This window comes from Pagrus pagrus (genome assembly GCF_965226575.1).
Source record: "Pagrus pagrus genome assembly, chromosome: 20".
Taxonomy (NCBI): domain Eukaryota; kingdom Metazoa; phylum Chordata; class Actinopteri; order Spariformes; family Sparidae; genus Pagrus; species Pagrus pagrus.
Window position 1 is genome coordinate 22,269,595 of NC_140207.1, and position 15,374 is coordinate 22,284,968.

Here is a 15,374-nt window from a genome sequence, read left to right on the forward strand (position 1 = left end):
TTTAGGAATATGGTATGTATCACTAAAGCTTCAAGGTGGGGTCCTGCTTTCCACTCTGTTAACACAGTCCAGCTGTTTGCAACAGCATCTGCAATGTTTCACGTTTCACGTGTGCCTAATACATATACTGTAATCACCATGCAGCTGAATTTGCCTGAAGAAGGGAACAGAAAAAGTTTACATGGAACAGGGCATAGCAACCTGTATGTTTGAAATATTATTCTGGAGGGCCCTTCTCCACTCACTAAGAACTACCCATATCCATCCTGACAGTGGTGACAGCAGCACTTCTCTTTCATGGATCAGGTTCAGTACAAAACACGCTCAGCTCTGTGTTCAGAACATCTCAGAGGACTGTTGACACGTGTATATGCAAGCACATCCCTGCAGCATTCAGAATCAGAATTCCTTTATTTGTCCCGCAAATGGGGACATTTCTTTGTTACATTAGATGCATCCAGCTTTCACTGTCATTGAGTAGCCAGCAGAGGTCTAAGCAGAGCTTCACGGATGCTTCTGGTTGTACATGGGTATTGTTTGTTGCACATGTCTTCTCCCTTATTATCTAGATAAGTGTGATGGATACTGCAGGGTTTCCACAAATGAACCAGGGTCAGCATGTGTCACCTTTATTCTGAAGAACTCCTGCAGATATTCATGCAGTCCTTCGGCAGGGCACAGCAGGTACCCATTAGTCGCAAGGCCACGGATGCCTACATTGACATCAAACATAAAGAACGTGCTTCTAATAGGAAGATGGCCATGGAGCAATCATGAGGAAAATGCTGCAATAAAAATACAATTTTCAGCCTATACAACCTACTCATTAACTCTGTTTTATTTACTTTACCGGATCAGAAAACTGCTGTGAATCATGGTTTAGACGTGAACAGAACCCAGTTGTTCTATGCAGTGTAGTTTGATTATATACATTCACTTCTTTATCATAATCGTTCAGGTTAAAGGTGTAATTTGTAAAGCATTCAGTTTAATTTGTGAAATTTGCCTCAAGTATTCTATATTTGGCACATATGGATCCGGAGCCATGTGTTTTCCCTTTATGGTAAATGTAAATAGTGTCTTGGAAGCCCTTGTATGGAATCAGATATGTCTTGATATTTACTAAAATCCATGAATAATGTATTTAAAAGTTTTTGGAATTTTCATCAAAATCATATTTGGATGTAATTATATGTATACGAAGGCTGTTGAAAACATGTCAAACAGCTGCCTGGCTTCTGGAACCTGCTCACCACAGTAGTGTTGTCGCGCATGACTAAATATGTTTGAGTTATGACATATTCTTGCGAAGTAAGAATACAATAGTCCTACATAATCAATAATCCATTTAGAGGATTTTCTCTGCGTAAGGAGCCATTTGTTCCTAAATTTAAATTCTTTATGTAGAAATTGGCATTTTGTGGGATTTGGCGCCCCCACTACTGTGGTTAAATACAAATCTCAGGTTTGTGACAAGTTGTCAGGAGTAATGTGGGCTCTTACTACAAATGGAACACAGTGTTTCATTTGTAAATCCAAAGGTCCCAGAAACGGACGGTGGTGTTCCGGCGGGTTCCACCTTGAGGCAGTTAATAAAACTAAAACTGTTATTACAAGCTGAGCATTATTTATTGACATTTATTAATCAGCATTCACAATAATCACTCAGAATCAGCGGGGAGAGGTAGAAACAGCTGATTAATGTCACTGTTTGCATGCTCTCTCTCTCTCTCTCTCCTTGACTCTCCCTTCACTCCCTGTCGACTCGTCTCCTCTGTTTGCCGACAGCTACAATGGGAGGAAATGGAAAATAGGGCCGATCTACTAACAACTACAAAAAGCAGCAGGCTAAGAAACCAGACAAGTGACATGTTCTATGTGTTGAAGTAAACATGTAACGCTGTGATCGCTGTGTTTATTCATTTTCAAATTCTGATTAAAAGTATGGCTCATAAAGAAAGTAGCAATTCAAACAACTCAACTTAACAAACCTTGAGTTTGCCAATTAAACCAAAAATAAGCAAACCTTGTCTATTTTCATATTACAAGGTAAAAAGTAAATCAAAATCCATTAAGAAGTCTTTCACTTCATTTTTAGGAAAGAAGTGGATTCTAAAAACATTGTGATGGTCTGGCAGTTTTTAATCTTGTATTCTTACAATTTACAGTTGTTAGGTTAAGTTTGTACAATATCAGGTTCAAAAGCATACACATAAACAAAAAGAAAAATGTCATGAACCCGCCAAAAACACACATTTCCCCTCCACAACAATGAAAAAATACAAGAGACACAGTGTGTATGAAAGGTTTTGTAATTGAAATAAGTATTAGGGGTGTGTGTAATGTGCAGCAACCATCAGCAGAAGCCAACAATTCATTAAGTGCTGAATTCAAGATAAAAAAGCAAACCAAAAGAGTTCCAACCCCAGTCCTTTAAACTACATCATTTCTCAGTCCCACTTGTATAATAAAAACAAGTTTCCTTAATAAAACAATAAAACAGAATAGAAAGTCAAAAACAAACGGAGCAGATTTGTCTTTGAGCGCTGCTGGTTGAGCCTGTGGAGGCAAGGTTAGCTCCCAACCGCAGTGACCAGCCCAGGACTGATGTATTTTTAGAGGAAGGGGCAGAGCCTGAGCTGTGGTTCATTGCATCCACCATGTGCTGATGTGACAGATGACACTTACCTGGAGAGCTGACCAGTTCCATCTGTAACATGTCAAAGCTGGAGCACTGCACGTATAAGAAACATTTCTTGTGTGGGGTCCCGGTCAGACCATGACCACCTCTGCCCTTCAGCGCTGTGATGGCACGTGACAACATTCCCTTCTGCTCACCAGCTAATTCTTTCTTCCCTCTCCTCTGGTGTAGGTTCCAGGGAAGCCAGCAAGAATATTTTGAGTAATAGTGCTTGTCAAAAGCTCTGGTTGTCCTTTAGCCATCACCTGACTGCCAATCCCCGTGAGGAGGATGATTGCTTTTTTGGGCAATTTCAGTTGAGTTGACTCTTTCCCTTTTTGGCCAATCCTTGGCGTTGTAAGGGATATCGGGGCGTTTGCTTTCCAGTATCAGCAGAGCAAGCATGTGTTTATATTCTTGGAAGTAAGTCTTTGGCATCCTTGGTAAGGGTTGGACACACTTCTCCCAGTACTGTTTTGAAGCAGTATTCAAGGCCAGGTGAATCACGCATCTTGTATCAGTCCTTGTTGATGGTAATACACCTGTAAACTTGCTTTTTGCCTGACAAAAATCATCAGACATTAAAAAGTCGAAGTTGGTGACATGCTGCAGTCAGCCAGGGACTCAGAGGCTGAATCCAAATGTCTGGACTGTGAGTGCTGAGGCTGGTCCAAACCCAAAATTCATCCAATCCAACAGACTTTTTGCAGACTCACTTTGCGAGAGTCCGCTTGGGAAACAGACTTCACTGATTAGATAAACCCACAACTGACTGCAATATGGATGTGATGTACTGGTATTTCCAATTGCAGACTAAAAAACAAACAAAAATAACCTTTTATTAACGTGTAAAACAATTACTTTACACAGAAATGTGTACATATAAGTCATAGAGGTAATGGAAATGCATGTTATTATTGTAATCTCCCAAACTCACAGACTTAACGTGATGAAAGCGCACACATCATGACACGTACAACTGAAGTCTGCAAGGGCTCTGGCTGCAGGTCCAGAGGGTGGACATATGGTTTCAGCCAGTCGCTCAGGGGACATGGGGCAGACTGACCCAGTGAAGTATGAACAGAGACGTGGACTTTATAGTGAGAGCTAAGCAGCCATGAACAGCTACTGTCAGACTGTACAGGTCCTGGGTCAGGTGGACCCGTAAGACCTCTGGCACAAACTGGGGCTGAAGTTAGCCAGTGTTCTGTTATTCATGGTGTGGCAGCTGCTACTGTACCACAGTTGTAGGGGTCAAGGTACGTAAAAGACCTCAGTTCACTGTTACTGAGTGGCCAGAGAATTTGGCCCAACTAACTAACAATCTTAGTCCAGGAAACCGCATTACTCGTAGAAAAATAACTATTGTCAAGTAAGAGACAATACAGGTATAATATCAAATTATGAAACACAATAGAACCAAATATTTACATTCACAAATGTGGCCGCACATAAGTGGGCATCACATGCACAGCGCAAAAAAATATATTGGTGTGTGGAGTCAATTAGAAGAATATGAGACTGGACATTTAAAAGTAGGCACTTGACTATATACAAATACTCAGTTGTTTGAGCGTTGAGGCAGACCCTCTATATATCCTCTGAGATGGGAATGCCTTGTCCAGAGTCACATATTGTAGACTAAACTCTGTGACAATTGGTAGTACGATGGCAAATCCTGATCTAATCTACTAATCTCGCCTCTCATCTACTACTGCAGCCTATTTATAGGCAACTAAAATATTTCTATCCCACATTATGGGTTCGTGCTTCAGATGGGTGACTGTGATGTGAAGTCTTGTTAGTGTCTGACCCTCAGGCAGTCTTGCACAGGTGGGAAACCATCAACATGAATCTGCGTCGACAACAGCAACCATATAGCTAGACTCCTGCTTTCAATTTACATCTGCTCCCTGCTACTCTCCAAGCCCAAGAACATAATGAGCACAAACAACTCAGAGGGAAATGAGATAAATGAGGGCTATAATTGTGTTTGGAATTGCAATTACTGTTATCACAGCCTTTTGTCGCTTGGATTTAGTGTATCCAGATGTGCAAATGGGAATGACTGTCATTGTTTGAGTGGATTGGATCAACCCTACTTCAGACCTCCAGCTCTATCGACGTGTAATTACTGATTTTTATTGACCAACCACAGCTGGTGCTGAGAAATAACAGGTAGTCTAAGACTTAACAGTCCTGAGATGGCTCCTATAGCCTCCAGGCATGTTCGCTGGCTGTGAAGACACGGACCAAGACAATCTCACAGTGGAGGAGCATCACCATTTTTACATTTAGCTCATTTGACTATAAAAGAGCACCTGCCGTTTTAACCTTGGTGAAAGAAAGTGCCCTTTTTTTTAAATTTTTTATAAATATAAATAAATGATGTTCTGTTGTGTGCGCTGTCCAACAGATATGTGATGTTAATTAAATCAACATCAGGCTCTCTTCCCTCCCTCTGTCCCTCTTTCCTGTTTTCCTGCTGCAGCGGCCGCGTGGGGAGCATTTATCTTAAACTAGTTAAATACACCAGTGACACCATGACATCAAAAAACAGGTTTCTGAAGAGCCAAAGTGATGCTCAAAGTAGCTGCTACTGGCTGTCGCCATCTTGTCAGTACTTGATTCCACCTAACTCCCGACTAATCAATAATAAGAGGTGGAGCGTGGGTGGAGCTGAAGCAAGCCTAGTTAGTTAAACAAGCCCACAGAGCTAAAGCTGTTGAGCTAGCTTTGGCTAACAAGCTATCTGTGTTCACACACAAAGATTAGCTAATTTTGCCTCACGTTATTCATTTAAGTTTGATTGGAGGATCACCTACGTGTACCGGTTGCAGCAGTGCGTCATCTAGAGATTCATTGTCTAGCCTATTTTCAACGCAACATGCGTTAAAAATAGAGCTGGAAATGACCTGTAGACAGTCATATGGAAATCATACCAGTGTTTCACTACAGTTTTAATGCCTGTATGTGTAGAATATGTCACAGACATGAAGAGAACACACACAACAGGTGAAGGGCAGTTTTCTCTTCCTGTGCACTCGTTTTCTTTCTCTCTCTCCTTCTCTTTCTCGCTCTTTCATCAGGGGTAAAGGAAAATCACGTCATCATATTTATCGATAATTGTCAAAGTCAAACTCCATGTGAACAGATAGGGCAGGCAGGAGCCGCGCTGCAGCAGCAATGCAGCCGCCACGCACATAACAAGCCATTTATTCCAGTTACTTGCATGAGTTTGACTGCCGGTTTATTTGCCCCAAACACACGGAAAATCTTACTGTATGTTAGCTGCAAGATAGCGAGCATCATCCAGCAACAAGGGTGTGTGTCTGTTTAGTTTTGTCTCTGAACAAAGTAGCACTCCTGCAGTGTCTTTTCATTTCCCCATCTCTTTTCTGTATGTTCATAAAGTAAAGTACATATCCCCTCCATTCAGCAGTCAAATGATAGAAATACAGTGCATCACTGTGGATTTTGGCACCTCCACAGCTCGTTGCTGCAGACAGCTTGATCAATTTTTAAACCCATAAATTAAAAAAACAAACTCTGCTGTCATCCATTCTGAGTGTTTTTCCTCCAGAAGCTCTGGGCTCTGTCCACAGCTGTCTCCTCCAGAGCTCGCCAGCTCCAACAGCTGTCTGCCTGTTAATGCCAACAGGTTCGTTTGTTAGTCAAAAACACCGGTCTCTGATCCTCCACTCCGGCCTGTTAGTTCAATTAACTATACAGCAAGCCAGATTATTTGTCTGATATTTGCATTTAAAATTCTCTTAAACGCACTAACATCACAAACATGGCTGAGAGGTGAAGATCAGTGACTGGAATTAGTTGAGGTGAAGCCCAGTAGTCAGCTTGTGGCTAGCGGTCTCACCCCTAATAATGCATAACTTCAAGCCTAAATATAATATAAATGAATGAAGTGAATTATATGAAAATTCACCCACATACAGTTGTCATGAGCGTGAAAATTAGCTACTGGACCAAAACTGTTTTTTGAAAAAACATGTTTATTTCTGCTGTAAAGTTGGACATTTTAACATGGGCTGTCATGGGGGTTGACTCACTTTTAGAGCCAGCCTCAAGTGGCCATTTGTGGAACTGCTGTTTTTGGTACTTCTACATTGGCCTCATTTTTCAGCCCCTCTGCTTTAAGTCATATTAGAAGTAATATTAAAAGATCCTGTAATGTGCAAGTTTTTATTTAAATGTTATCATACATACTACATACCAGGCAAGGCTACTGCATTTTCACCATTCTTTTAATCAGTTTCATACACATTTTCTGAAAGCTTAATGGTAAATGTTTGCAGTATCCCATCAGTGAGCAAGTATGTAAGGAAAGGATCCAATGAGGAATGTTGCCTTCATATGTTTCTCAACAGAAAAGCTTTAACCCTAACCCCAGCAACACAGAACAATACTGCGTGTGCTTATTACAAATGCATATATGACTGTTTCTTCAAATCAATCACTAACATACTAACAGTACCAACCCTCTTTATAAAGCTTCTTTATGTACCACACCAACAAAAGCACATTGTTTAGTGAAGCACCTCTGAGGCAGCATCATTGTCATGATGTCATGCAGAGGATAGCATTTTACCAAGCAAACAGTTCCTACAACAACATGGAGCTGATGTCCTTCCCCGCTTCCGGACTCAAGTGTTTTGTTAGCCTTTGTTCCACATAAAGATTTACACGCATGTGTTAAAAGAGCCGTACCCAACGGACAAGTGAACCTTGCTGCCAAATTTGAACCAGCAGCGAGTCTCACTCCTTTACCTAAGAAAGAAATGTTGTGCCAAATAGCATGTTAAAGTATAAGTTCACCCAAAATTTAAAGTTATTTAAACCCATTCTTAGGCTGAAATCTTCACTGTAGCTGCTAAGCTAAAAATGTTAGCACACAGCTCATCTGAAGTGGGTGCACAAGCTTGACCGGGCGTCAAGGGTGTAAATAACATATTTTCAAATTCAGTTTGGGATCTCAAGAGATCCAGAGACTGGGATTACGCTGGATGAGCTGTATGGAGTCATTTTAGGTTTTCATTTTTTTTTTACCTGGGTGTTTTTTTAATTTTAAAACAAGTCCCCATCTACTTTAGTTGTTTGTTGGAAGGCTGGTTTGCTGTGAAGCTCCAGGAGCCCATTGCACTAACTGGCTGGTCCTAAGTGCTAAGTCAGTCTTTGTTAAAACCAGTCATTAGAATGGATTCTAAGTCGGTTGCACCAAAAGAACTTAAACCTAGTCCTAGCTACTATTTCTGGTTTTAAAGGCTGCATTACAGTAAAGTGATGTGATGACTGTTCTACTTGTTCTAACACTTGCCTTCACCCTCTTAATCATTATTTCAACATGACTGATGACTATCAGAAATCCCATTGTGTTAGTATTTTGTGAAAGTACCAATAGTCATCCCTACAATATTGTTGCAATATCGATATCAAAGTATGGCCTATTTGGCCAAAAACATTGTGATATTTGATTTTGACGCCCAGTCTTAACAATTATAAAGTGTTTTTGAAAAAATGTCAAAATACTGAGGTATATATTATATATCACGATATGGACTTACAATATTGCAATATCATTTTCAGTCTGTACCACCAATGAGTTCTCAAATGATGAACCTAAATACAACAGTTGCGGTATATGTCCTTATTTTTCCTTACTTGGTGCCATTTTGGCTGCCCAAAATCAAGCGTAGCATTAGTTCTGGCAGGCCACGACGTCAAGCTCTAAATCAGCATCAACAGCGTAGCTGTCAACACGGAGCAGATCAGCTGATGGCTCAGCTGACTCCCCGTGCCCGCTTCCTATTGGGAAATTGCGTTCAGAGCGTGCTATTTAAACTGCTCTAGCCCGACCTCACTTGCTGCTTCCTCTGCTGGCTTTTTTGCAACCCACCTCCACCCCAGCGCCTCCCGTCATCTGTTATGAACCTTACCATTGTATCTTGTTGGTTGCTCTGCTCTGTCTGGGTTTTTCTTTGCTGCTGCGCTCCCTGCTTATGCCGTTCATGATGGCTCGTAAAGGGCAGGAAGGTGTGCTCTTCCTGCCTCAGGCTTTCCACACAAGCGCGTGGAAGAGCAGGGGGTCCCAGAACAGTACCATACCATTTGTGTACTTTTTAAGTCTTGCCCCTATTGGATAGTATATTAAACATGATTATTAACATCAAAATAGCATCAGAATAAGAACGTAATCCTCATGAATTAAAAGATAAAGCAAGTGCAGCAAAAATATTATTGACATCCACAGTGCAGACCTGTGTGTGTTGCTGAGTAGAGTCCTCCAAACCAAAGTACCCACGCTAGAGATGACCCATATCATTAAGGCGGCACCGGGAGGAAGGGGATTCTCCAGAGATCACAAACCCTCTCTGAAGCTGCCGGGAGGATCGGCCATCCAACTCCACTAACAGGGTGCCAGAGAGGACCTTTCTGGGTTTTTAATGGAGAGCCCCCTTTATTCCTCGCGCGCACACACACAGGCACACACACACACACACACACACACACACACACACACACACAGGCACACACATACCTCGATGATGAAAGCTTTTTGGGAGAATGTTTCATCTCAGTGTGCCTTCAGTGAGATAGGAAGAACAGGACTACAAGTTTGAAGATATCTTTATGTGTGAGGTCTGTGTGAAAAATGTGTCTGTACCTAAATGTGAAGTGTGTGTGTGTGTGTGTGTGTGTGTCCGCATGTGTCTGTCTGCTGACGGCCCTGAGCTAGCTCCTCACCAGAGTATGAGTTTCACACACATTTCATTTCCTGCAGTCAGCATCAATTCAGACCCTCCAAGGAATTAACTCTATCTACCTGCTTGTCGTATTCTCCTGTCGCTCCAGGTGCACCTCGAACATGCACACACACACTTGTACGCTCACACACATTTTCCTTTGAAGGTTTTCAGTCTCCCTGTCACACTGTGGGGGAGATAAGACCACGCTGGAGAAAAGCGAAGTCACAGTGATGGATGGTGTGCACAGCCCCCACACAACGCTATACTATTAATGTGTTATTGATTAATATCTGCCACTGGCCTCCCACTATAAGTACCCACACACGTTCCTGCAGAGCACCACATCTCCATGCTATCATTAGCAACTGACACTAATTTGCCCCTCAAGGGTTACATTTGTACAGAGTTATAAATAGTTCCACCTACGTAGGAGTTGGCTGCTGTCAGTATTTTCAAGTTGAAGCTGCTGATCCAGCTGAAAATACTTCTATTTTGCAATACCATAGTGTAAATCTGTGAATCAGTTTGTGAGTCAGTATTTTTAAAATGACCACTTAGTGTGGCTATGACGGTGGGTTGGTCTCCATCCAACAGGCATCCACTGTCCATATTGTCATGAAATTCAGTGTGGATAATTATGGTCCCCAGAAGACAAGTTTTAATTAGAGTGTCCACAACAGACAATAAATAGAACTCAAATAATCAACCTTTAGACATAAAATAATTCTTGGACTCACGGTGGACACTTTAAAAAAAGAATTTGAATCAAGGCAGCGGCAAATAAAAATACTGAATATGAGCAGGTATGAGGTAAATTAAAAGCAGAATTAATGTTCAATGACAAATTTGTACACTGATTGTATATTTTAACAGAATGACAAAAAAAAACAACATTTTTTTTTTATTCTTTTACAGTTAACACTTATTTAGTTTCAGTTCAGGTCCAGCGTGTTGGATGAAGTGGTAACAAAAACACGCCGATTCTTAGTTTTAGGTCATTATACTCTATTGAAAACGTATTTTTGTGTAATATATCCCATTTCTACTCCTCAGACCCCTTAAATCCAACACACTGGACCTTCATCTATCTGAGTAATAACAGACTGTTTTTTAAATTGAGAACAGGCCTTTAATTATCTTACTCTCAGAGGCTTTTGAGTATGTCGTGTGTTCAGAGTAGAAAAGTGAAACAAATGTACAGTACGTGTATAAAATTAAGAATAAATAAGGTTGATCAATTGGTCTGTAAGCATCAAAGAAGACTTATTTTTTTTCTTTGGAGTGTGCTTAGTGTGATTAACACTACAATGCAGGGGGTTAAGTAAAAAGACAGGCTGCTCAAAACTAAAACTAAAAAGTTAAACAAAATGAGGGTGGCGGTCGCTACAGAAAACAGAAAACAACAATTAAATCTAAGGAAAAAACATTTTGAAACATTCCAAAGTCACAGTTTGATTGACATGCATCAGCACACGTATTGCATCATTTCCTGTACCACTTCACCAGTGTTACTTTCTTTCTAACGGATATTTTTTTTTTTTTTCAGACAATGGGGGTGTGGTCAAAAGTATGATGTAATCTATTACCATGGCAACCAGATTGCCATTCTACCACGACAGACATCATTATCATTGACAGCAATAGCATGGATATTAGCGGGGACAGCGATAGCAGTCACTCAAACATAGGTCTTGTGTATTGAGGAGCTGCAGAGTTTATTCATGTGTAAACTGTAACTGTACACGTTACAGTTACAGTGTTAACACTCAACACAAAGTACTGCTTAGGATGATGACAATGTCATATTTTAAGGTTTTTGGTCATAAAAAAAAATAGATTTTTGACTTGGCACGAGAGGAAGGAGATTATCAGAGTCAAGCGATTTCACCCTCTGGGTACAATTAATATCTGTACTACATTTTATGGGGATCCATGTCAAGACATTTCAATAAAAAAAACTCAAATCAATCTCAAAGGAGGGTCAGGGGGTAAGCAGGTCCGTAAGCTTCATCCCCTGGGTGGAAAGTCTAAATTAATGGTGACTTTTAAAAAGCATGTGAACCTTTGTGGGTAGTAGCGCAAAAAACTTTTATAAACAAGTTCTAGACCCAGACCAGTAGTGATAATGTCAAAAATTTATTGCTACCATTGTTATAATGTGGCAAATATACAAAAGCAATATGTGAACCAAAGCCAAAATAACAAAATGCCAACAAATTTCCAACCCACCTTTGTGAAATAAATCCACAAGGTCTGGAGCCTGAGGACAGACTGGGCTGCTGAATCTGATTGGAAATAAATTTGAAATGGAAAAAAGTAAGGACTGTGTTTTCACTCTCCACACACTTGTAAACAACTTCACAAATTCAAAGTGTAAGAGCCCCTGGAAATCCTGGACTCCACTCTGGGAGCTTCTGATACAGGCAACATCAACTATGTCTTGGCGGCATGCACACCCACACACAATGTGTCTCCCCTTCCTTGTGCCACAAACACACCACGGTACCATTTGATTTCTCCCTTCAGGAGAGGGGATAAATCAGCTGGTTTGAACCTGGCAGTGTTAGTCCAAGAGTTTTCCCTCTTGTCCTGCTCTACTTCCAGCTTTCATTCTGTGTTCATAACGGCAGCCCAAGCTAGAATATATTCTTTCTCTGTGGATGCTCAAACATCCAATGCTGACTCTGGGAAATGAAATGCTGCCACCGAAGCGGCAAATTCTATGAAAAATGGAATTCCTTCAAAAAGCAACTAACGCATGTTCTGGGTTCACCTTTGACTTGAGGCTCTTTGCTCTTCTCTGCTCCTCCGATTGAACTTTTAATGTATTCAATTCCTGAGAGGAGTTCTTAAAATCAGTGCCTGCAGGTAGTTTGGAAAGCAAACAAAGTATGTACTAAATATAAGCATGGCCTCACGTAAAAAAGTTCAATTAATGTAACATCAATAGAACATGTATAACCTTGCATACTACAAAATATGTTCACTAAAAAGTAGGGTCGCTAAAAATGTTTTTTGGAAATGTAATAACTGCCTGGATTATGTTCAGTGGCAATGTTTATTTTTCCAACCCAGCCAATGACATCCTTACCCTGATGTCCACTGGATGTGGAAAACCTAGTCCTGACATACTGTACTTATATCATGTAAGCCAAGACAAAGTCAATAACTAACAAAATGCATTGTTTAACATTTATTTTATATAAACTGTCAATAAATAAAGGCAAATTTCAGCCTTCAGAGACACTGCCCCAGCTGATGAGATTCTTCAGCACAGTCCACATGTTCTCGATGGGGTTCAATTCAGGACTTTGGGAAGGCCATTCCAAAACCTCAATTCTAGCCTGATTGATCCATTCCTTTACCACTTCTGATGTGTGTTTGGGATCATTGTCCTGTTGGAACACCCAACTTCACCAAAGAGCCAATCTTCTGCTGATGATTTTAGGTTTTCCTGAAGAATTTGGAGATAATCCTCCTTCTTCATTATTCCATTTACTGTATTCAGAGCAGCAGATCCACTGGCAGCAAAACAGCCCACAGCATAATACTACTAGCACCATGCTGGACAGTAGGTTTGGTGTTCTTCTTAAAGGCCTCACCTTCTCTCCTCCAAACATATTGCCGCTCATTGTGGCCGAACAACTCAGTTTTAGTTTCATGTGACCACAGAATTTTCCTCCAGAAGGTTTTTTCTTTGTCCATGTGATCAGCAGCAAACTTCAGTGGAGCTTTAAGGAGCACGGCAGCCTCTCAGCTCATGTTGATGTGAAACACACTTGACTGTGGACTCTGACACCTGTCTTCCAGCAGCTTCTAATTCATTGCAGACTTGTCTTTTGGTGGTTTTTGGTTGACTCTTGACCATCCTGACCAGTTTTCTCTCAGCAGCAGGTGATAGTTTGTGTTTTCTTCCTGATTGTGGCAGTGACACACCTGTACCATGCACTTTATACTTACAAACAGCTGTTTGTACAGTTGATCTTGGGACCTGTAACAGCTTTGAAATGGCTCCAAGTGACTTTCCTGACTTGTTCAAATCAATAATGCGCCATGTGTTGAAATCAGTTCCAGTGATTTATATATCCACCAGGAGGAGCAGTTATGATGGAAGAGGAAGCATTACTTACATACTTACTTCATCATAGGCATACAGTATTTGATGTGTGTGAGAGAGTGTGATTACCACACAAAGCATTTTAAATGATTATTAGGCTACCATATCATGAGGTCATCAATATTATGCTATAGGAAAAACTGAGTGTGCAGCACTCGTCTGAGCGGCTGACTGCGCTAACAGCATCTGCAGTGGTACTGGGACAAACTATTATAGTGTAGGAGCTGTTTTCTTGTTTGTTATTTCAGTTATATAAATGTAATTTCTCATGCTGTTAGAATACTGCTAGACGACGCCATCAGGTGCGTGCGGAAATCCAAGGACAAACATGAAAGGCTAAACGCCAACAAGCAAAATATTTCATTAGGTAAAAACATGTTGTGGATTTTGGAAATTATTACATCAATCTTTTTTCAATATAATTTGACTTTTGGACTTTTCAAGTGCTCTGAAATTATTAGAAATGTCCGGATTACACAAGTCAGAAGCAACCCTACATAAAAAACAAAAAAAAAAAAAAAAAAATTTGCTAATTTTCCCAAATTTATGCAAATGTTGAAGGCACATTAAAGCAAGTTTTGGTGAAGCGATGATGATATCTAGTCCCTGTTGAGTCCGCCTTGAATGCTCCAGAGATCGTAGGATTTCCCAAACTGAATAAACACTGCACATATAAACACAGAAATGCTTAGCTAGCTCGAGGTTGTTATAACTAAAATACCTGGAGAAGACTAATATTTTCCACGGACAGATTTAGGTAGGCTACTATATATCTGCAAACTTCATGTGAAGTAACTTCATAGTGTTAAAAATTCCAAAGGCTGAAATGTATGTGTTTTTAGCTAATGAAATATTCTGCTTCAATATATATTTAATCACAAAAAACATATTTTCACTGTGGCAAAACAAAGTTTGCTCTCGGATTCTCGGCGTGGTCACACGTTATTGTAGTTATATAAATTACAGTTATATAACTACGATAACAAGAAAAAACCTTCTTTGGCTCTTATACTGTAATAGTTTGTCCCGTTGTTGTTAAATCATAAATTCCCCAGCCATATTACATTCACTTCCATGCAGTACTGTTGAAAAACAAAAACATGAAGCATAATATTGATGACCTCATGATATGGTAGATAATCTTTAAATATGCTCGGTCCGTGATCATATTTGTATTTGAAGTATTTGGTTTGAATATTTCACTGGGTGTGGGTGGTTACATGCACATGAACTATTGCGCTCAGGTGAAACATTTTCAGCAGAACTGATTGTCATCACGCTGGATCATTTTTCTGATATTTTGATCAGAAATTCCTCAGGCAGTGGCGGATGATTAAAAAGATGCAATCAGCTTATAAAAGATCTTCTGCATATCTTGGGAGGTGACAGAGGCCAAACACATCATTAGCATCACAGTGCATCACTATGTTCATATTCAATGGACATCCCAACAGGTCTCCCAGCCCCCCACACTCATCTGGCGGCTGCAGGGCAGATGAATCAACTACAGAATTCCCGCATTTTGTGGCTGTGCTGATAAAATTTAAACCAAGAATCTGTTACTACACTGCCTATTCATCCCCTAACATTTATCGTGTAGTACTTAGCTAAAACAGAGAAAGCTCATGAACTGGAAGTCGTCACCATTTTGTTTATGTACTATGAAAAAATGGAGGCCAAAAAAAGAGAAATGTTTCACTTCACTTGGCAGAGCGGCTGGGGAGATGACAGGAGGCAGGGTGATGAGAGACCACGGGTCAGGCTCAAACCCTGGGCCTCTGCAGAGTGTACCGGAGAGGCATTTTAATCAGAACAG